The sequence below is a fragment of the Pogona vitticeps genome, chromosome 1 (assembly GCF_051106095.1).
Source record: "Pogona vitticeps strain Pit_001003342236 chromosome 1, PviZW2.1, whole genome shotgun sequence".
Classification (NCBI taxonomy): Eukaryota; Metazoa; Chordata; class Lepidosauria; order Squamata; family Agamidae; genus Pogona; species Pogona vitticeps.
In genome coordinates, this window is record NC_135783.1 from 193,748,937 (window position 1) to 193,773,455 (window position 24,519).

Consider the following 24,519-nt stretch of genomic DNA (forward strand, 5'->3'; position numbering starts at 1 on the left):
TAATAGTGAATTTGAGATTTGCTTCTGGAAGTGGAAGGACTTCAGCTTCAGGAAGAGCAGCTGAGGGACTCTCTGGGGATTTCTAGAACAGATCATGGCAGGATCACAGCACTTTCTCATGTGTGCAACAGATCATTTCAACATTACTCAGCACCTAGATGATGGGTGGTTGGAACTGATTGTTGCGACTGAGGAGGACAGAATGCAGAAGTGAAAGTGAAATTGGAAGTCAGTTTCAGGGGGTGGAATGAAAGAGGAAGAAAAGAAATTTCTGGTAGACAAAGAAACATCGTGGGGAGTGGGATCAACATAAAGGACAGAATTTAAGATTAAGGGGGATATAGGTTGCTGTTTTTTAGTTGTTAAGTCATGTCTGACTCTTTGTGACCCCATGGACCAGAGCATGCCAGGCCCTCCTGTCTTCCACTGCCTCCCGGAGTTGTGTCAAATTCTTGTTGGTTGCTTCGCAGACACTGTCCAACCATCTCACCCTCTGTCGTCCCCTTCTCCTCTTGCCTTCACACTTTCCCAACATCAGGGTCTTTTCCAGGGAGTCTTTTCTTCTCGTGAGATGGCCAAAGTACTGAAGCCTCAGCTTCAGGATCTGTCCTTCCAGTGAGCACTCCAGGTTGATTTCCTTCAGAATGGATAGGTTTGTTCTCCTTGCAGTCCAGGGGACTCTCAAGAGTCTCCTCCAGCACCACAATTAAAAAGCATCAATTCTTCAATGGTCAGCCTTCTTTATGGTCCAGCTCTCACTTCCATACATTGTGACTGCAAAAACCATGGCTTTGATTATGCAGACATTTGTCGGCAAGGTGATGTCTCTGCTTTTTAAGATGCTGTCTAGGTTTGTTACTGCTTTCCTCCCCAGAAGCAGGCATCTTTCAATTTCGTGGCTGCTGTCACCATCTGCAGTGATCATGGAGCCGAAGAAAGTAAAAATTGGAGATAGGTATTCCTGAGCAAAAAGAGTTTTAGCAGCTCAGCTTGATGAAAATGGAATAAAAAATGGATATACAGAGGCAGAGATTATAGGAGTGATGTTTTAAGGCACTTCAGCCTTTACTCAACCAGAGGAATTGGCTGGAAGGGAAAGGGAAATCTCAGGTTAGCAAAGTAAGAGGCATCCTCAGATTTTATTGCTAGGGAAAGGGTGCAACTGAAATTTACAGCCACCCCAAGAGATACTCCAAGATCTCCGATCTCAGACAAATAAGTCTCAAGAGGTAGATTCTGGCGTACAATAAGGTGGTACACAAAGATGGCATCCCATTCTGTTTTTAAAGAACTGTGGAGTCATAAATTGGGGACCAAAGTGCCGTCTTATTTGAAAGACAGCCAGCTCACAGCTTTCTCATATGAGAAGCTGAACATGACAGCCAGTAAGAAAAAGGGGAAAACTTGTAAAATTGTGGAAATGAGACCAATCCTAAAAAAGGAAGGTAACAGTTGAGTCTAGAGCCAGAGCTTGCTAAATGAGATAAGGGGACTGAAAATCAGCCTTGAATAAATTCAAGTGGTGAGAGCTAAAATTAATCTTCTAAAGCAAGCTATTCGGAGTGCAAACTGAAGTGTCAGAAATGGGAAGAGAGACATTGATAGGTAGCAACAAAGAAGGGGATGTAGGCACGGCCAACATGCTGGAGGCGGGAGGAGGGACACACACTTGCAGCCATTGTATCAGCTGTGGAAGTGAAGGATATTACCAATCAGGGTGCTATAGAAGAAGGATAGTTGAAAATGGCACTCAGCCACTCTGTAGGGGACACTACTAATGAGAAGGGGTGGTACCAGGCTGCAGCCCATTGGATGGTTGAAGCCTCACTTCTCGTGGAGACAATGTGAAGCTGAATATAGAACAAGGGAAATAGGTCTTATGCCTGCCATCTCACGCCTAAGCAGAAAGCTAGAACGACCAAGTTTAGTGAGAAAGAATTGTGCTGTTTTGTGCTTCCTCAACCAAAATAAGACTTTGTGGGATATAGTGGGATAACTATAGATTCGTGGGATATAGTGGCACAATTTAATTATACACTGCGCCTGGTCTGCTGGGAGAATATAGAGGTGTTAGAAATACACGAGAAACCAGAATTGACAGCAGCAAATGTGACTCAGGGTGCAGCTAGACTAGGGGCAGGGAGTGTGCTAGTGTGGATTGCTTTGGAACGGTAGGGTATGGTCAATATCCTGAAATGGCTTAATAAGCAAGCCACTTTAGGATACTGGCAAAATAAACACTTCCCCTGCTTGGCACTGTATCAGTCATACAAAAAAAAAAAAAAAAAAGAGTTTTCTTTGCCTTCTCTTAAAGGGCTGGTCAAGAAACTGCCTGCAACCTGCACCATGGACAGTTTCTTGACCAGCCCTTTAAGAGAAGGCAAAGAACGGCATTCTCCTCCTCCTTTATAAGTGGTGCAGTGCATCAGCAATAGTATATTGTTTCTCCTGCGGAATTGTGATTTATTTGCCAGTATCCTGAAGTGGCTTGCTTAATAGACCACTTCACAACCTTGGCAATTTCAAACTGGAAGGCTTCCTTTGGTCCATTCCCAATGATCACACATGCTGGAAAGGAACCAAAGTAGAGCAAACCTTCCCACACCAAAGACGTAGAAGACCCTTGACAAGGCCTAGGAAGGTGTGAGTAGGAATGAACTGGGGAAGAGCTGGTGTGTTCTAGCAAAAATGTAATCAGATTGCCATCTTGAAGAGCACACCAGACTGCCCCTGAAGCACTCCAGATAGTGCAATAAATGCCCATGTGAGTTCATCCTCTGAGATGCCTTGTATGGGATGGATCCAAACCAGATAATGCATATTAAACAGATGATATACTGTAATCATTAGCTACAGTATTATTAAGGAAGTAGCTAAACATTATAGTAGAAATTCAACCAGATATGCATCCACAGCTATTCTCTTTCTGGTAAGATGAAACCTGCATCCTGTTATGTGGAGAAGTAACCAGTGACCAATTGTTAGACAAAACAATTGATGTGGACTTTGAAGTGGGGAAAAAGGAATGCATTGGTCCCAAAAGATGGTGATTTGTATGTTTTGCTCATGCAGAGCCTTATCGGGAAAGCTGCACAACCATATCTAAATCAGATGGTGCTGCTTCATGGATGGAGAGCCTCTATATGAAGAAATCCTGAGTCAAATAAATGCAGTCCATTATACCAAGTCGATATTCCAGTCAGCAACCCCACAAAACATGGCATTCTTTTAAAAGAAAGAGAATAACCCAGGAAAGAGTATTGCCACCCTCCTTCCTTCCATGCTCAGAATCTTTATCCAGTACAAAGACCCTCAAGGCAACAATCTATGATCAGTCAACCAGTTAGTCAATTGGACCAATCAGCCAATAATCAGTCAGCCAGCCAACCAACCAATCAACTTCTTTTGGCAATGCATATTATTCTCTTCTATTTTGTGTATCTGAAGAGAGGTGGATGCCATTTCCTGTATTTTTATGAGCTAATGCAGTGGTTCACCACCTTGGGTAGCCCAGGTGTTCTTGGACTGCAGTTCCCAGAAGCCTTCACCACCACAGGCTTTTTGTGAATTGCAATCCAAGAACACTTGGGTTACCCAAGATTGGGAACCACTGAGCTAACGGCTGTGATGCTGCCATGCTGTTTGTTTGGCCTGGAACGCAGTTGGAGCTATGCTGGTTTGTATTAATAAAGGTAACTTAATGTATTGCAAATATTAATGTTTAGAGTAAGTATGGTATTGTATTATAATGTATAACTGTTTTGTGTTTTGATCCTGGTTGTTTTTTTGGAGAAAAGCACTTTAGCTTTTCCCCCGCAAAACAACTTATAAAGAGGGGAGGTGTCACATACAGCACTGATGGTACCTGTCTGTCATGGGTTTGGAGGGAAAGTTCCATCCTATGGGGAGTGGAAGGCGGGACATCAGGGGGGAGGAGCTGTACTGTATATATATTTGGAGCTGGTGTGGAGAAGAGGAGTTGGAGTCTGTGTGTCAGACTGGGTACAACTGTTTGTCAGTTAGTACATACCTGATAGGTTCAGGTTTCTATTTAGGTAGCCAGAACTGATAGGTTCAGGGTCTGCGCGTTACCTTAAAGGGTTCAGTGGGAACCAATCTGTTGTATGTGTGTGATTGGGGTTATGCCACGTTACATTATCCTATTTACCTGATTCTTTTATTTATCCTGTTTGTTATTTCAATAAACCTTGTTCTTTTATTTATTAAAATCCATTCCTGGTCTGTGTGACTCCTTATAGGGAATGGTTGGTGGCAGCATAACTACATGGTGGCATACTCCAGTAGGTCTGGGGTTGTCACACTGAAATGCTAAGTAGTTGTCCTAGCTTCTGTAGTGTTATCACACTCAGTCCTTCTTCTTCTTCTCCATTTCCGTAGGCCTTCTCCACAAAGTGATAACCTCCTAAAAGAGAGTGTGATGTATTTAGGGAATATGGAAGATGGACATCCTTAATTAGGCTGCAATTACTCCAAAAGAGTGGGAGGATGAGAGACTTTTAAAGCTGTTGATTGCTGCTCACAATGCCATTCTGAAGCCGAGAGCCATAATTCAAACAGGAAAGACGAAGGAGGACATAGGGAATCGGTGCTGAAAATAGTCTGTCCCATTCTGTCCTCACTTATTGCTCTGAGTTCACTGGCTGCCTTCATCATTTCTGTCTCATTTGACTGAAGGACAGCAGCAACTCAGTATAACTCTGAATAACTATTCTTTTGTTTATAATGCCAATATTGCTGCCACGAATAAAGAAGTGAGACACAAGTAATGGATTTCAACGAGGTCCCCAACTTTGTTTCTCTATTAACTGTTTACATCCCCTGACCTGAGGTGGGGCCTAAGGTAGTGCACAAACCTGGAACCAGATCAGGTGACCCTTCTAGGCCTCTCTCTGGACTGGACTGTGGGAGCCCTTAGCCCTTGGGCCCTGTGGACCTTTCCAGCATTGCCCCAAACACCCTCAAGCCCATTATGTGCCTAAATCCCACAATCTGAGGCTGATTATAACTAGTACTTAGTCATTATTGATATCATTTAAAGAAGCAAACATATTTGTAATTGCAGAAAAGTGAAAAGAATTAAGCAACACTATGAGCAAAGACAGGGCTTATTTTCAAGGTAAATGTTACAGTAAAAATGCTCAGATCGGCTATTCCAGTCAGTCGTGGCAATTTAACGCTGTGTGGTAACATAAAGGGTTTTTTTTGCCTCCTAATTCTACACCTATCTACTCAGAAGGATGTCCTGTTGAATTCAGGGTGGCCTACTCCCAAGTAAATGAAAAATAGGATTTCTCCTTTCATATATATTAAAATGCGCCGCCTAATTAATGACCAGAAAATGGGCCAGGATTGAGACCCATTTCATCACTTTGAAGTTTCACTGATCACAACAGGAGAGTTTCTCACTGAAACTGCCCAGATTTCAAAGTGCTGACAATCCTCTTGATTTCACTGTGAGAGCGACTCATGCCCTTACAACAGCTTTCTCATGCAAGTCAATAGAACTTCAAAGTGCTCCTCTTTAGCACCGCTGTACCCATGTTTTTCTGATTAATTTGAACTTGCTGTTGTTGTTGTTTATTGCATACGAAGCATTAAGAAGATATGAGTGGATATTCAACTTAGCGAAACTCTGTATCTCTTCCTTTGATTGCCTCAGCCACCAAAAAAGAGAGAGAGGGGGTGGGATTCTTACTTAAAGACTTGCGGGCTTTATAACGAGAAGTAGTTTGAAGGAGAACGCAAGGCAACCTTTACTGGAACTCTTCAGCCCAGTTCCAGATTTCTCTCACTAATTGCTACACTTGCTTACGTTCTTGGCAGCAATGTTAAGGACTTCTTTGGCAAGAAAGAAGAGTGGCTTTCTGCTTTTAGAAGAAGTAACTCCAAACGAAAAGGAGGTTAGAAAATGACCTCCCCGGTTATGTCTATTTCTGTTGGGAGGGAAATTTATTTTAGGAATTCTTGAAACAGTTGTTCCCACAGCCCACCACTTCTTTTAAATTTTCCTCTTAGAAGGTGGGGGAGTGAAGTTCACAGATCTATAATGTTTTTTATTATTTCTTAAAAGATGGTTGGGGAAAAATGAGGATTTAATGTCTAGGGACTCAAATAGGCTCATATATCAAGTCTGTATAAAATTTCCTGGCTGGATAGCTCAGTGGTTTAGGTATCCTGCTGTGGGACCAGAAATTAGAAGTTCAATTCCCCACTGTGACTCAGAGGATAAAAGCCAGCCTGTGTAGCCTTGGGCAAGCTGCACAATCCCAGGGCAACCCCAGAAGAAGGGAATGGTAGACCATTTCCGAGCACTCACTGCCTAGAAAACCCTGGGAAAGGGTCACTGTAAGTCGGAATTGAATGACGGCACATTATTATTATCATGAATAGATTTGGCTCCTACACCTTTGAAAATGAAGCCCTCCTTGTAGCTTTGAATGTAAAGTTTAGTACTCATTTATATGCATCAATTTCTGAAAGCTTTGCTAAATGGGAATTGAGACATGGGTGGATTCATATCGCTTACCCCCATTCTTCCTCCCCTCCAAATTCACACTGGAATGCATTTCTTCTTTGAACACCCTGCTCGAAGCCTTCTTGTCCATTTGAAGATGCAGATCTACTCTTGAGGAATTGAGTTGGTGTGCTCCCATTTTTTTTATGAATTCTCCTTTTCAACACCAATCTTTCTCTACCTAAATAAAGATAAAAATGGAAGCAGTTTATTATTATGTGATTCTACATTTGAGGTTCTATATTGAAGGTTTCAGATCACATCTCAAGGGGAGTTCTGATTTGTTGATTTGTTCCTCCTATAGATTCCTGATTATCTATATAGATGGCTATAGATAGGTACTGTATATCAATAACATCGATTGCTGCTTTCTCCTTATTTTCTTGGTCCTCCAGATTAGCTAGTGAATGCCATTTGCATAGTGTTTTTATTTTTCCCTGTTATAATGTATTTCAAACAGTTCAAGTTGTGTCATTTAGCATTCCAGTCTGCATCTATTTAACTGAGAAAGCTTCACTCAAAAGTTCTGAACTGGAAGGAAAAGAAGAATTGTTCTGATTGTACCAGGCTTTTGTACGTAAAGCAGCAAAATCTTCCAGGAATGACACAACATTCAAAATTTTGTACATTCTATCAGTTCATATTGGAGAAACCAAAGTGTGGCTAAATAGTATGGCACATAGCTGATTAAAGACATTTGTATAATGAGCAAATCATAATATGTTATAGAATTCCAAGTCAACTGCATTGGATGCAGGAAATGTACACAGTTGATCGCTTAGGATAAGTGACAATTAAATAATACATTGACTGAAATCCTGTTGGTAGCAAATTGGCCTCATTTGAGAAATCTTCATAGGCATTGTCTGCTGCATACTGAATCACGTGACTCAACATGCAACTAATAATGCCTATGGTGAGTAACTTACCATTCACTTCCAAAAGTTATGCAGTTTGCATAACTGAGCAACAGGATTTCAGCTGCTGTGCACTTTAATGTAAGTCATTCGAAGACTATAATATAGTCCTCAGTTCTTAAGATCTGTGCATGTTACAGTAAATGATGCTGTTTGTATTGATTTCTGCCAAGGTAAGTTGGTGGGTACCTCAAAGCCAAGCTAAATTAGCCCTGCTTGAATGTTCCTTCTGAGAGTCGCTCCCCATGAGGAACTGAATGGATATGTTTGCTCTCTCCCTCCCTCCCTCCCTCCCTCTCTCTCTGGTGAGTACCTTTTTTGGATTTCATGCATCATTCTGAGTGCAGCCTAACTGAATCTAAGCAAACATAAACACTACAGCTGTGCATCAGCTTCAGCCACATCTTGACCAAATCAGCCTAGCTTGACCTGATTTGTATGAGGTCTGGATTGAAGCTGAACAGGTTCTTTCCTGGGGTCAAGGGGAACTGTCAGAGGCCATTTGGACATCTAATATGAGAGGGAGAAAGCCCAACAGCAGCCAGGGATTGTGTGATTATGAAGTGATGGTATGGTAGGGATGGAAAGAAGGGTAAGTGGGCTTTAGCCATTGACAGTTCTAAGATGTAATCTGAGGGGTTGATTTCACCACTGTTGTCCAATCACTGTCCTTGCATTGTATGAGCACAAGATGCTGGTCGGATCAGGAGGTGAACTGGATATATTCCTTGGCAGCTCTAGCATACAGTCTGAGATAAGGATTTCACCATTTACAATATCTACAGGGAAGGATTCAATGAAGTCCCTGAAGATCATCTCATTCAGCAATTCCTTTACTGAGCAGTTAGTGCAGCACTTTGTAGATCATATATTTATTTATTTAATTTATTTAAAATATTTTTACTCTGCCTTTCTCCTTTAAAGGACCCAAGGACCAAGGGAGGTTGTTCGTTGCTCTGAACCTGTCTCTCAGAAGCTTCCCAGTTGGTGACACCCTTTATAGGATCAGTGTCGGAGAGACCAAGTTCATGCTCAGCTTGGGAGTTGTGACATCCTTTTCATTCCCATATGACAAGCCAGGCCACATAGTAGTCTGTGTCCATGTAGCTAACCCCAGAGGTTGTCACTGCTGGTGCCAACAGTAGGTTGGCTGATGTTGAGATCCATCCTCCATGCTAGCCCAATGGGTACAGCAGCTGTAACAATATTGTGGCCATAACAGGCCAATCAGATTCAGGGTCCTGTGTGATTATTTCCTTACCCTGGCCTTTGGCATCATCACAGGTCAACCAAGAACTGTACCTCATGATTAAGAGAAATGTGAAAACTGAAGCCTCATTGCATTCTGACGTATCAGTTTGGAAAATGTGTCTTTGATTTGTATTAAAATAAGAAAGAAGCTAATATTCACTCATCCCTGGTTTATGGAGCTAACAAACAAAGCAGATCCTAGAAGACTGGCCTGCCCTCCTCCAAGGCAAACTATTCTTGATGATGTTCAACAGAGTTCATGGTCTCTCTCTTTTAGTGTTGCAGATCCCACAAGAAGAAAATACTTATTCAGATAATTTGTAAGTCAGCATGGAGAATCAATAGTACTTGGCATTACAGTAAGTACTTCAGACATTTCCAGGTTGATTGACAAGGTTTCACCACGAGCACTTCCTTACTTTCATTACTTGCAGCATCCCCGGGGAACATTTGTTATATAAAATTAACCCCTAGAGCAGGTAATTTCATCCACCTCTTCCTGAATTTGGCCTTGTCTAATTTTCAGTTCCAAGAGCGCAGCTTTTGAAGGCAATACTTTTAATTGCTCAGAATGATTTAATGAGCATGAGGTCTTTCAACCACCGCTGGTAAACATTTCTGGCAATTAAAATATGGTAGGTCCTATGATGTGATTTCACTTCAGCATATGCTTAAAAATTGCCTTTTTAAAAACAGCTGGGTAGCACATGGCACGTTTGCAGCCTTGCTTGATTTACATGGTACAAACCCAATAATTTCATAAATTAGAAGGGCATATTGCAAAACTAACATGCAGTTGTTTCTGAAGGACTGAAAATACATAAAACCTCCTCGAAGCACAAAGGTTTCAAGATAAAGTAAACCTATTAAAAATAACAAGAAAATAGAAAATTAACAGAAGGCAAATACAGTGGTGCCTTGACTTACGAACACCCTGACCTATGAACAATTTGACTTACGAACAGCTCCGGCCGCAAAATTTTGCTTTGACTTGCAGCCAGAACTTTGAATTACGAAATGAAACAGGCATGGAAAAGGGGCGGGAAATTCAAAAAACCTAACCGTTGGTGGCAAAGAGGCTGCTTCTTGGTAGCTCTTTTGCCCCAATGATTAGGGAAAGGGAGGTTCAGCCTCCCAGGCTTCTGTCGCCGTCGCCATCGCCGCCTTCGGAGGCCTCCCAGGGCTTCTCTGCTGCATGGGAGACCTCCGAGGCGGTCCCCCGCCGCCGCTGATGGCCACCTTCAGGCTTTCCCGGGAGGGGGGTAGACCGGGCCTACCAGGGGAAGCCCTCCCCGGGTAGGCCTGGTCTACCAGGGGAGGGCTTCCCCTGGTAGGCCCAGTCTACACCCTGGGAAGGCCTGAAGGCAGCCATCGGCAGCAGCAGGGCCCGCACGGCTGCAGGGGAGGCCAGGTGAGCTCCCGGAGGGCTCCCCGCCAACGGTGTCTTCATTAGCAGTGGGGCCCGGGAAACTGACCATGGTCGGGAGGCTTGAGAAGAGGCTTCATGGGGAGGTAAGTGTGCTACTTTTTACTGTTTTGAATGGCTTTTGCAGGGTGGTATTGGGCTGGTGGGGTTATTTGTGGAGTTATTTTTTGTGTTCTTGTTTTCTTGCAGCCTCAGGGGTTTGCAAATTCTTATTTTTATTTGGGGGGTATTTTTTTTTCTTCGGCCGGAACGGATTAATGGGCTTTCAATGCATTCCTATGGGAAATGGGGCTTTGACTTATGAACATTTTGACTTACGAACACCATTCCAATACGGATTAAGTTTGTAAGTCAAGGCACCACTGTATATTAGCAAGAGAGGAGAAAGAAACAGCTGAAACAAAAACAAAATATACAGGAATACTTGTAGCTTTTTTTAAAAAAAATAGGCACAAATAATATGGTGTTGGGGAGAAAATATTACTTATTTTGAATTAGGCCCTGGTCACACAAGGGAAATATTTTTCTAGTTCTTCTTATCCTTTCCATACCTCTGTTGTACTGAATTGTGGCCACAGGGTTTATATCCTGGGACGACCATCCCAGGAAAGTTTAGCGATACCTATTTATTTTATCGTATTTGAATCGTTATGGCCAGCTCCACCATGGTACTGGTTTATTTTCTCTCTTCTTCAAGGGATAATTCAGCCCCTTGATTAATTTTTTGAAAAACAATATTTATCAATACATCAATATATCAGAAACGAGGCTCCCTCTAAGATGTGTGCGAGTGCACTTGACTCTGTCCCCCCGGCCCCCCCAGACAGCTTTCCTCCTTCCCTGTGCACTCACAGCAATTGTTTTCAGCCCCTTTCATTGTGGTTGCCAAAGAACCCTGTTGATCAGGAAGGGGGTTCTGTTTAGGAACACTTTCTCTGCTGCACTGGCTGCTCCTGCAGAAATGCATCGCACACAATGGACTTGGGATATCTGAGCAGCAGTACTTGTGATCACCATCACCCCAGGGACATCGGTGTACCAATGTTTCAACGTATCTTCTCATCGGGTGGGGGGGGGGAAATCATATTACTCAACAGTAATGTAAAGGCAGAGGCCTGCCAGTGACCTATTTTGCAACATATTGATATATCAGGCACTAGCCATTTTTTAAAATAAAAGACCCCCAAACATAAAACTGACTCTCTTTTTCATAATCCTTATTCTTTCCTCGATTGCTAAAAGAGAGTCTCCAAAACACAAACAATTCCTATAAATGAAAGAGGGGAACATGAACATTCTGTGTTTCTCTTTGTTCCCTCTTTCATGTAACCTTTCTTTTGCCCTTTGTGAAATTACCCCATCAAATGATCATCCAATAGTGCTGTGAGAGCTGCTGTCTGCAGCCAATCAGAACATCTAACCGGGGGGGGGGGAGGATTTTGAATCTGAAAAGGTGCCTGGATTGGTTTAATCCCAGTGAGGGGGACTCTTTTTCCTCTGAAAATTCCTTGTGAGCCGGATTACTGTGTGCTGCTCAGCTCCAGGTTCTCTCTATCTTGGATTGTGTTGTCTACCTGCCATTGTGCCTCTAACCTGGATATTTTCCTTTTGCCTTTCCTCTTGATATTTTGTTTAGGAAACTTCCAATTTCTTTGGATTATTTTTTTGCTGCTGCTAGACAATCAGTCTGTGCCAATGTGCCTCCTTGGAATTATTTTTGGATTCTCCCTAATTTTTCTGTGAATTCCCCCACCCTTTGTCCACGCTGTGCTTTTCTTGGATTATTTTGCTTTCCGAGCCCAGCCTGCCTGCTTCTGCCTGCTGGAATCAAACAAGAGAACAGAAGGCATGAAATACCATGTGGAAGGGCTGTGTGTGTTCTTTTTATTTTGCCATTTTCTTTCATCTCTCTCTCTCTCTGTGTGTGTGTGTATCTGTGTGTGCTTTTTCTGTTTGTTTGATTTTAAAACATTGATATTTAATTAATGTATTGTATATTTATTCCATAGAATAAATAATTGTGTTACAATTTTTTTTTCTTATATTTGTGTTGTATGTTGTAAGCCGCCTAGAGTGGTCACAATGACCAGATAGGCAGGGTATAAATAAATAAATAAATAAATAAATAAATAAATAAATAAATAAATAAATAAATAAATAGAAGTTGTATATTTTTGCAGTTTTTGAGAGTCTGTTTTGCGACTTCGTATGCGTGCCATCCAGTATGTAGGTACTTGTTGTTGCTGGTTGTAATGTTGACTGCTTTGGGGGTAGATTGATTCTCTGTTGCCATTCCTTTCCTTTTTTAAGAGTGGATTTTAAGGGTTCTTTAGGACTTCTGGACTGCCAGAAAACACAAATGGGGAAACACAAATGAGAACCCCAAAAGAAGTGTCCCAAAATAAGATAGGCGCCTTCTGAAAGAACCCGAGAAGAAACAAATATGAAAATGTTCAGTGTGCACATCTCTAGTGCTCAGTTCATTTTTTGAACATTTTGAATGTGTAAGAAACTGGAAGGTTCTTTTATAAAAGTCACAATTCTTTATATCTGGTATATTTTTATCAACACAATGATTGGAACATCCCCTGTAAAATGACTGAAACTAGATCTGCCCCACTCCTTGCCTGCTTCCTTGCTTGCTTGCTTGCTTGCTTGCTTGCTTGCTTGCTTGCTCATTTTAGCCAAAACAACATTTGGAAGACAGATTTTGAGTCCCTTTCTTCACTTCTGAACTGTGAATCAACCATGAGTGAAGTCAGCTGGTTCAGTCAGCTTCGAGGGACTCCTGCTTCACCCTGATAAACGCCAGAAGCAATGCAATGGTTTCAAGGTACAGTTCGGCACAAGCTTTGAATCTTGTCCAAATCTGAGGCACATCCCTAATAATAATTATTTGAACAGGCAAGCAGGCAAGAACTCTCACATATGTAATTCCATCAGACAGATTCTTTACGCATCATACAGTTTTGAAATGGAACAACAATAAAACCAAAAAACTCAATAAAAGCACTGAAGCATATACAGTTAACATAGTTGAACTATCTTGATCAGAATCACTGGGAAGGGGCGGGGGGAAGAGGCTTTTGCCTCACCCACCAAGGAATCTTGAATAACAACTGCCATCCTGTCACTTCTACCAAGAGCAGAAAGACAGCAATCTGTTCCTACATATTGCATCTATGACCCTGTGGATTTTTGGATAACGTCCTGTGTCCTAAGCCAAACCTAGCACTGGGCATAAAAAAATTAATCTTGTATATTGTGGTTGGCACTTTGAAAGGTATTACGAAACTCTGAAACCTCTCTCCCTTTTCCATGTACCCATTTTTTACAGTATCCTCGAGACAGGTGAGAATTTGAGTATCACTATAATTAAAATATTGGGAACAGCTAAATTATTGTCATTTCCAACAAACATAGTGTAGCACGCTGGGCAAAATAACACCCTTGAGCAATATTCACTTCACAACCCTACTCTTGATTTTTCTTACTAGCTGGAAAATAGCTGCAGATAAAGACCTTGGTTTTTTTTCTGCTTGAAGAGCTTATTTGCCACTCAGCCTACTTTACAGAGGGAAATGGGCTATAATTTGGAATGGGTGGTTTTTGACCTACAAAGTCTTACGAAGGTTGGGTCTAGACTCTCCCAAGCGAAATGACCAGGATTTTGAAGGCTACTAGAGAGGCCCTTCTCATGGTGCCACCACTTTCAAAAGCCTGTTTGGCAGGGACCCAAGAGAGAACCATCTCCATGACTACTCCCAAGCTCTTGATCTCTTTGCCAAGAGAGGCTAGGATTTTAGCCATATGCTGGTTTTCTTTCTTTCTTTCTTTCTTTCTTTCTTTCTTTCTTTCTTTCTTTCTTTCTTTCTTTCTTTCTTTCTTTCTTTCTTTCTTTCTTTCTTTCTTTCTTTCTTTCTTTCTTTCTTTCTGGAAACTAATAGTAGTATGTGATTTTAAAGCATTTTAATTTTAATTATATTTTAATAATATAATAGTTTGATTTTAATGCTCATAACTTCATTGTCCTTTAATATTCTCCATTTTTAAAACTGTATTGTGAATGCCTTGTTGGAAAAAAATGAAATGAAATAAAATATCATTGAGGAAATCAAATAAAAGTAAATTTTGCACTGGGATAAAGAGATTGGCAGGCAGACCTTTCTATGTGAGACTGTGCTACTGTCATGAAATTAACAGAAAACGTCCTTAGCTTACTTGGTGCCTTTGCTATCAGGAAAAAAAGGAGTAAATAGATAGAGAAATCATTCCAGTGTGAACTCTTTGGAGATAAGGAGATAATGGCCAAAATCTTGTTGCTTAACATAGTATATTGCAACTAGAGTAGGGTCTATTGAATTGGCAGGGGTGTGTCAACTCCTTCATAAGTTCAATGGGCCTACTCCAGTTGCATCTTACTATGCTAAGCAACAGTTTCCAGCTATTGCAATCATATTTATGGTAAAGGTAAAGGTTCCCCTTGATCATGTCTGACTCTAGGGCACGGTGCTCATCCCCGTTTCCAAGCCGTAGAGCCAGCGTTTGTTCGAAGACAGTTTCCGTGGTCACGTGGCCAGTGCGACTAGACACAGAATGCCGTTACCTTCTCACCGAGGTGGTACTTATTTATCTACTCACATTTTTACATGCTTTTGAATGGCTAGGTTGTCAGGAGCTGGGACAAGTGATGGGAGCTCACTCCATTGCGTGGATTCCAGCTTATGATGGCTGGTCTTCTGATCTTGCAGCACAGAGGCTTCTGTGGTTTAATCCGCTAAGCCAATGGTTCTTAACCTTTTTGAAAGAAACGCCCCCCTGAGCCATTGAGGAAGTTATCATCGCCCCCCTCCCCGCGGTGATGATATCTTTATTTATTTATTTATTTATTTATTTATTTATTTATTTATTTATTTATTTATTTATTTATTTATTTATTTATTTATTTATTTATTTATTTATTTATTTATTACAGTTAAATCCAATGACCCCTGAAAACAAAATGAAATTCGAAGAAAATGAAATGCCCCCCAAAAAGTAACATTTAATGATTTAGTTGCAAGTGAATTCTAAGACGCAAAAAGAAATATAAAAAGGGCATAAAAACAAATGCAGGAACTAAAAATTTCAAGACAAAAAGTCTGAAACTAAATTAAAATTGGAGGAAAATATATATTCATGCACACTGTAAAAAGGCTGCAGCCATCTTCACAGGTTTGGCTTGCTCCAGCGCCCCCCTACCGCCCCCTTCTGCTCCAGCGCCCCCATGCCGCCCCTTTTCGTTCTACCGCCCCCCTGAAAAATGAAATCGCCCACTGGGGGGCATTATTGCCCACGTTAAGAACCACTGCGCTAAGCCACCACATCCCTACAGGCTCTCAGGCGCATGCGTGAAGGGGTGGGGGAGCCCTCACGCCAGCGCTGGCACATGCATGTGTGTGCAAAGCAGCTGTAGGGAGGGGAGTGTGTGCGGGGGCAGACAGGAGGTCTGTCTCCATGGACTGGTCTGGCTCAGGCCATGGACCGGCACTGGGCTGCAGACTGGGAGTTGACGACCTCTGGTCTAGAAGCAATTTCTATGAAATATGGGGCATATGTGTTAACAAGAGGAAAAGGGAAAGCTCCAAATCAAGAATCAATGCAGTTCTGAAGAAGAGGACAATAAAGGAAGAAGAAGAATAAAGATGGCGAAGAAGAGGATTACTGCAAGAGGTCCCAGATATGGTGGTGGGAAACACAGTCAATTTGTATCTTGTTTTATGTAATGTTTATGTTTGTGTTGTAGTTTATGAAAAATATTTAAAAAAGAAAAGAAATTAGCAGTGCACAAAAATTGCAAAAGGGTCTAGGGTTAGCACTCTCCTTTGAAATCCACCCAAAAATTGCTGGTCATATTTCATCCCTTGCACTTACAGTATTAAGCTTAATGTATTTATGAAATAATGTAGAAAAGGGTTGGTAGGACCACTTGGAGTACTTAATCCCTCTGTTCAAATTTGGGAAAATTATAAAGCTCTTTGAATTTCAGCTATAGTTCTTTAATGAAGAGCAGTGATGGAGTAGGCTTTTATGGGCATGAACTAACCTAAGAAAGAGCTGGGAGGAGGGAAGAGGAGATGTTCAAGAGATGACCTAACTTTTTTTCAAAACCCTACTGATTATATTTGTATTGGTGCAACTGGATTCAGATTGTGATTACAATGGAGGTGGGAAATATTTCAGAGTCTATAGCATGTGTAGTGATCAGCCTGCTTTGGTTCATGTAGGTTATTTGCATGTACCAATGGGAGCCGTTGGGAGGTGAAGTCAGAGAAACTAGAAGGGAGGGGTGAGGCAGAGAAGAGCAGTTTGGTCAGTTTCAGTCAGAGATGAGAGTCTGAAGTTAAAAGTTATTCTGTGGGCGTTAGAGAGTGTGGTAGAGTGAAGCGTTAAAGTTAAGAGTTAAGAGTGTGGAACTTATAGAGAGCTAAGTGTGAAAGAAGTTATTACAAAGCTACCGAATACTTTAAAGTCTTTGAAGAACCTGTTTATGTGAACAGTAACCAATAAACCTGTTTTATTCAACTTTACACTCAGCATGGACCTTGTTACATACAGCACTGATGGTACCTGTCTGTCATGGGTTTGGAGGGAAAGTTCCATCCTATGGGGAGTGGAAAGCGGGACATCAGGGGGAGGAGCTGTACTGTATATATATTTGGAGCTTGTGTGGAGAGTTAGGAGTGGGAGTCTGTGTGTCAGACTGAGTACAACTGTGTGTCAGTTAGTACATACCTGATAGGTTCAGGTTTCTATCTGGGTAGCCAGAACTGATAGGTTCAGGGTCTGTGCTTTACTTTAAAGTGTTCTGTGTGAACCAATTTGTTATATGTATATGGTTGGGACTATGCCACGTTACATTAGCCTATTTACCTGATCTTTTTATTTACCCTGTTTGTTATTTAAATAAACCTTGTTCTTTTGTTTAGTAAAATCCATTCCTGGTCTGTGTGACTTCTTATAGGGAATGGTTGGTGGCAGCATAATTAAAGGGTGGCATACTCCAGTAGGTCTGGGGTTGTCACATTGATTGGTGTCCAGCGTGTGGGATACGACTAGTCCAGTTGTCCAGTGGTCCAGCAAAGCCTTGGCAAGTGTGCCCAGAGCAAGGGGGGTCTAGTCAGGGACAATCTGAGGGCGCGTAGGTAATCTTCTAGGCTTACCTCACGGGGAGGTACGCTAGTGGAAGAACGTGCCAACTCAGGTTGGGGGGACTAGATTAGGGAGCTCTGAGGCAACCCGTTTTGGCGGGAAAGGGCTGAGGCAAAGCTGTGTGAAGTAACAGTGATCTAGCCTGTCTGCTGAGAGGCCTAGCAGAGGGGGTGAATTCTGCCTGGCAACAGTTGCAAGTTAGTGCTGAAGGAACAGCAGCAATCTATAGAAGGCTGTTTCTGAGGCAAAAGGGAAAAAGTCGTCGTTTTATTTTGAGGCTTGACTTTTGAAGGCAGCCTGTTCTGGGGAGATTATGCCCTTGACTCGAAGCCAAATGGCAGAAATGGGTGAAGTGAGAGAACCACAGGTAGACCAAGGTTCTGAGGAGGAATTTGGCTCAGTGCAGGATGAGAGCACGGGAGAACAGAACCCAGAACTCAGAAAAATGCTCCTAGCCCAACAGCATGAACTGAGGGTGAGGGAAATGGAGGAGAGGGAACGAGAGAAACAAAGGCAATTTGAAATAGAAAGGGAAGAGAAACATAGACAATTTGAGTTAGAAAGAATGGCGTTGGAGAGAGAGAGGATGGCGTTTGAGTTAAGAAAATTGGAAATGATGAACCAGAACAATAATAACAATAGAGATTCTGAGGTGGGCCAATTGTCTAAAACTGACCTGAAGAAATTCCCTGTGTACAACAAGGGAGATTGCCCTGAGGTGTTCTTTTCCCTCGTGGAAAGAGCGTTTGTGGACTTCTCAGTAAGGGAAACTGAGAAGATGACTATTATGCGATCTTTGATCAGTGGCAGCCTGGCAGAAGTCTATGCAGAGATGCCAGTGGAACTGATGAAAGACTTCGCTGAGTTTAAAAAACTGGTGTTTGCCAGACATGGGATAAATGCGGAACAGCTGAGGCAAAGATTCAGGTCACTCACAAAGAAACCAGAGCAGACTTTTACCCAAGTGGGGGCCCAACTGGTGAGGCTGCTAGAGAAATGGCTGTCTCAGGAGGGGACAGAGACCTTCCAGCAGCTCAAAGACCTGATAGCGCTGGAACAATTTTATTCAGTCCTGCATGGGGAACTAAAGTTCCATGTGAGGGAGAGGAAACCTAAATCTGTGTCAGAAGCGGCGGAGATCGCAGATTTTATTTCCCAAATAAGAAAGCCCTTCGGTGCTGAGGGGAAATCTGTAGGTAAACCCAAAGAAACCTACAGCAAGTACTCTCAGGGACCAGGGAAAAACCAGCAAGGGGGAGGGGCCCATGTTGAAGGGAAGCCCTCAGACATGAAACCACAAAGACCTCAGATTTTGGAGGGAAAACCAAAACCAGAGGAGAAAGACTCCAAGTACAGCAGAAAATGTTATTTCTGTCAAGGAAAGGGCCATCTAATCTCAGAGTGTGAGAAATTAAAGCAGCTAAAGGGAAATTTGCCTCATGATTTGAGTGGAACCAAGCCAAAAGCTGTGTTCTGTGTCCAGAAAGAGCAAAGCTCCTTGCCATTGAGGGAGCCTGTTACCATGGCTACTCAATCTGGACCAGTGACATCTGCTGATCAGGCTGGGGAAAATGGTCCTCTTGTGGAGGTCAAGCGCTGCTTACTAGTGAGGACAGATTCGCAGTTGTTTGAGACCGCAGGGGTGGACGTAGGAATACTTGACCATCAGTATAGGGGGCTAAGGGATACTTGTTCCCAGGTGACCCTGTGTCATCCAGATATTATTCCTAGGAAGTATATAATCCCAAATGAGAGCTTGAAGGTGGCAGGGATTGAGGGACAGGTGATCTCACTGCCAGTAGCTGAGGTACCTGTGAGCTTTCAAGGCTGGAGGGGAGTGTGGCGGCTAGCGATTTCATCGACTCTGCCAGCAGCTGTGCTCGTGGGAAATGACCTGGCTGAACATGTGAAACGGGTGCTAGTGATTACACGCTCACAAGCTACCACGGAGACAGTTCAGGGGGGTACTGACGAGCCCAAGGCTGAAGCAGATGAGGGTAGTTCCGAAGCTGTGGCAGAAACCTTAACCACAGACAGCAAATTTGGCCAAGAGCAAAAGGCAGACGCCACTCTCCAAAAGTGTTTTGAAAAGGTGACAGACACCCAGCTAACACCTGAAACCCCAGCGAGATTTCGCGAGAAAAAGGGAATTTTATATAGAGAGACCCTGAGGAATGTCTCAAAAGGGGGAGATGGGATCAGAAGTCAGCTAGTGGTACCTGAAAAGTATCGCCCCATGATCTTACAAAGGGGGCACTCTGACATGTTTGCTGCGCACTTAGGGGTGAACAAAACACAGCAGAGAATCACACAAAATTTCTACTGGCCTGAAATAGGGAAGCTGATCAAGGAGTTCCGTAAACAATGTGATGTGTGTCAGAGGCAGGGGAATAACCATGACAGGACCAAAGCGAAGTTGTGCCCTTTGCCTGTGATTGACACCCCGTTCAAATGTATAGGAGTGGATATTGTGGGACCTTTGCCCAAGGCCACAAAGAGGGGGAACCGGTTCATTCTCACCATTGTGGACCATGCCACGAGGTACCCCGAAGCCATTCCCTTGACTAACATCGAAACTAACACAGTGGCAGATGCCTTGGTGGGGTATATGTCCAGGATGGGATTTGCTTCAGAAATAATCACAGATTTGGGCACATCGTTTACATCAAAGCTCATGAAACGGTTATGGCAAATCTGTGGAATTAAACACAAGGAAACCACTGCCTATCACCCCGAAAGTAATGGGTTAACGGAGAAGTTCAATGGGACTCTGATGCGGATGATTAGGGCTTACTTGGCAGAGAATCCAAACAATTGGGACCAGAAGCTGCAATCCCTTCTGTTTGCTTATCGATCAGTGCCACAAGCCAGTACCGGGTTCAGTCCGTTTGAACTTTTGTTTGGGAGAAAAGTGAAAGGTCCACTTGATTTAATCAAACAAAATTGGGAGCAGATCACCCAGGATGACCCACAAGATGTTGTGACATATATAGACTCTTTAAGGAATGACCTAAAGAGAGCTAGCAGCAGAGAACCTGCAAGCTCAGAAGGTTAGACAGAAAACCTGGTATGACCAGAAAGCCAAGGAGAGGCACTTTAACCCAGGGGAGGAAGTGCTTTGGCTTAGGCCCTGCAAAGAGAACAAACTGCAGCTCAAATGGGCAGGACCATATAGGGTCATTTCCAAGATGACAAGCCTGATGGGAGCATTAGGTTTTGTGTAGATTACAGGAAATTAAACCGCGTAACCACTCCTGATGCCTACCCAATGCCCAGGCTAGACAACCTGATTGAAACCATAGGAGGTTGTCGGTTCATTTCATCATTGGACCTAGTAAAGGGATACTGGCAATTAAGGATTGATCCCAGGGATCAAGAAAAGACCGCATTTTGCAGCCCTTTCGGTCTTTATGAGTTTAGAGTCCTGAGTTTTGGTCTCAGAAATGCATCAGCCACATTCCAAAGGCTGATGGACCAGACCTTAGCAGGGCTCAGTGACTTTACTGTGGCCTACATTGACGATATAGGGATCTTCAGCAATACCTGGGAAGATCACCTGAAACACTTGGAGATAGTGCTGCAGAGGTTAAGTGCAGCAGGGCTAACAGTAAAGGCAAGCAAGTGTCAGCTGGGTAGCCCAGAAATAAAATACTTGGGTCACATAGTAGGGGGAGGAGTGATCAAACCCCTGGAGGCCAAGATAGAAGCCGTTCGTGATTGGCCCAGGCCCAACACCAAGAAAAAAGTCAAATCATTTCTTGGGTTGGTGGGCTACTACAGGAAGTTCATCCCGAGGTTTAGCGAGATAGCGACTCCGCTGACCGATCTGACGTGGAAGAAGACTGATGACCGCATCCCGTGGACCAGCGACTGTGAGGAGGCGTTCCAGAGGTTGAAGGAGGCGCTCATCCATTATCCAGTGCTGCGTGCTCCTGACTTCGATCGGGAGTTCATCATCTACACCGATGCGTCTAACAGCGGGGTAGGAGCAGTTCTTTGCCAGGAGGATGAAAATGGTGACCAGCATCCAGTGTCCTACCTGAGTAGGAAACTCCGGAAAGGTGAGAGACATTTGGCAACCGTGGAAAAGGAGTGCCTGGCCATAGTATACGCGATTCAGAAGGCCAAACCTTACATCTGGGGAAGACATTTTGTTCTGTGCACTGACCATTCACCACTGCAGTGGTTAAAGACAATGAAAACCCATAATAGTAAACTTATGAGGTGGGCTTTAAACCTGCAAGATTATGACTTTGAAGTGAAGGTGGTCAGAGGGTCAATGAACTGTGTTGCTGACGCATTGTCAAGAAGACCCGAAGAGTGAAGACGGCGAAGAAACATGGACTATGTATATTTGGTGACCAAAAGTTAAATGTACCTGTTTTTTTTTTTGATCAGTCTTGGTTTGTATTAATAAAGGTAACTTAATGTATTGTAAATATGAATGTTAAAATGCATAAGTGATATGTTTAACCTAGAGTGTAAGTATGGGATTGTGTTATTGTATAACTGGTTTTGTGTGTTTTGATCCTGGTTGTTTTTTTGGAGAAAAGCACTTTAGCTTTTCCCCTGCAAAACAACTTATAAAGAGGGGAGGTGTTACATACAGCACTGATGGTACCTGTCTGTCATGGGTTTGGAGGGAAAGTTCCATCCTATGGGGAGTGGAAAGCGGGACATCAGGGGGAGGAGCTGTACTGTATATATATTTGGAGCTTGTGTGGAGAGTTAGGAGTGGGAGTCTGTGTGTCAGACTGAGTACAACTGTGTGTCAGTTAGTACATACCTGATAGGTTCAGGTTTCTATCTGGGTAGCCAGAACTGATAGGTTCAGGGTCTGTGCTTTACTTTAAAGTGTTCTGTGTGAACCAATTTGTTATATGTATATGGTTGGGACTATGCCACGTTACATTAGCCTATTTACCTGATCTTTTTATTTACCCTGTTTGTTATTTAAATAAACCTTGTTCTTTTGTTTAGTAAAATCCATTCCTGGTCTGTGTGACTTCTTATAGGGAATGGTTGGTGGCAGCATAATTAAAGGGTGGCATACTCCAGTAGGTCTGGGGTTGTCACAGACCTCAATCTTTCTAATGAAAAACTGTTGATGGAGATCAATTGGTGGCAGTGTAAAAGGAGACCATCTATGAAAGAAACTGAAATTACAAACATTGTAATGTGAGACAATGCAAAAGGGACTGATCCACCATCCAGACAGAAGCATTCCATGGTGTAGCTCTTTGAAATCTAGGTTTGAATCCCACGTTTGTGGTGCTGAATTTGAGAGACTCTTCATCTTTCACATCTATGTGACAAAACAGGCATAACGTGGTCATCTCTACACTGAGCACAGGAATACTGCGCAATTTTGTCCTGGATTCCATGTGGATGTTTGGGGTCACCATCACAGCTCCTTCGTAAGTTCCAACAATTCCCTCTTATTTTGCTATGCATGTCAATCATTTCACAAACTTTTAAGTATATTTAGTTCCCAAAGCAACTGTACAGTACTCCTAAACTGAGGTCATTAACTGTCCCTTAGCTTCGCTTTCTTTTTTGTCGGTGTTGTACCTTGTGAGGCAGCTCGGTATAATCCCTTCACATACCCTTTTCAAAACAACAATAGAAATGGGCACAAACTTGAAAAATGGTGGTTTGTGGTTGGCTACAAACTGAACCACAAAACAGTTTGTTTTGGGGTTTGTGCCCAGTGAGGATGGCCACCTTCTTTCGTCACACCACCACTGCTGTTGCTGCCGTACCAGGCTCCTGGAAGGCCAAGCCAATGGTGGTGGCACAGTGGGGCAGCCTTCCAGGAGCCTGGGCTGTGCCTGTGCACAGCTGCCTGACCCCCTCCTGACCATCCTGATCAGCTAGGAGGCGGGTGACCGCGTAGAAGGCAGAAACTGGCTTCACTTCCAGGAGCCTCTGCACTGTCGGTGCACCTGCTCCTAATCCCCAGCTGGTTGCCCTCATCAGTTAATGCAGATGCTCAGGAACAGCAGGCGCGGTGCCTGGAAGGGAAGCCAGAACGCTGTCTCTGAAGATGATGGTGGAAGATGAAGCCAATGTAGAACCAGGTAGGGAGGTAACGGGGTCAGCGGAAAGGGGTCAGCCAGGCATCCACTTTACTGAAGCAAACTGAAGTGCTAAATGGAAAAATGTTCAGTACTTCATTTCGATTTGGCAAAATGGGTTGCACGAACTGAACCACAAGCCAAACCATGAACCAGCCTGGTTTGTCTGTTTTTTTTTTTTCCTGGCATGTACTTTGGCTGATTCCCATCTCCAGAAAATTGCATTTCTCTCTCTAGACTAGCTGCCTGGGAATGATGGCCAATACGGCCACAGTATCCTGAAAAACTAGTATATTTATTTATTTATTGAATTTATATCCCACCCATCTAGTCAATAGACTACTCTGGGCGGTGTACAACATATAAAATAAACAGCTTAAAATATAACAATAATATAAGACATCATAATCAAACTGATTCAAGATGGAAAAGGTAAAAGAGTAAATCAAGTAGTGGTTGGAGGGAAGGCCTGCCTAAATAGCCAGGTTTTCAATTGGCTTTTAAAGATGCCCAGCAAAGGGCCCATGAGGATTTCCGGAGGGAGATTATTCCAAAGGTAAGGAGCCACCGCCGAGAAGGCCCAGTTTCTTGTTTTTTTCCTTCCGGGCCTCCCTTGGCGTTAGGCTTCTCAGCCTCACCTCCTGGCTAGATTGGGTGATTCGGGTAGATTTTGATGGGAATAGGCGCTCCACCAGGTATTGAGGCCCTAAACTGTTTAGGGCTTTGTATGTAAGCATTAAAACTTTGAAATCGACGCAGAACCAAACAGGCAGCCAATGCAAAGCGGCCAGCGTGGGAGAGATATGCTGATATTTTCTCGCACCACTAAGGAGTCTGGCTGCCACATTCTGCTCCATTTGAAGCTTCCACATCAATCTCAAAGGTAGCTCCATGTACAGCGCATTACAGTAGTCACCTGTGACCCTTTCTAGCTTTTCTCCTCTTCCCTTTTGGTCTTCTGTTAATCTGCCTTTGCCATCACCAAAGAGTCTCCCACATATAACCCATGAACTCCATACGCTCAGTATTTCTAATTCAACCTAAAAGGCTACCTCCACTTCTAATGAAATAATTGAGGAAAGAAGCCAAAAGCAGCCTACATGTTTCTTAGCTATTCTGACA

At 43.0% G+C, this 24,519-nt stretch overlaps 1 long non-coding RNA gene across 1 annotated transcript in view; it reads right to left on the bottom strand.

Moving 5' to 3' along the window:
* The window catches only part of LOC140701711 (uncharacterized), a 135,249-nt gene that overhangs the window by 110,256 nt on the left and 474 nt on the right, over nt 1-24,519 (bottom strand). Inside the window, exon 2 of the long non-coding RNA XR_012080658.2 lies at nt 6,548-6,716. This is a non-coding gene — a long non-coding RNA (uncharacterized LOC140701711). The remainder of the gene's footprint in view (nt 1-6,547; nt 6,717-24,519) is intronic.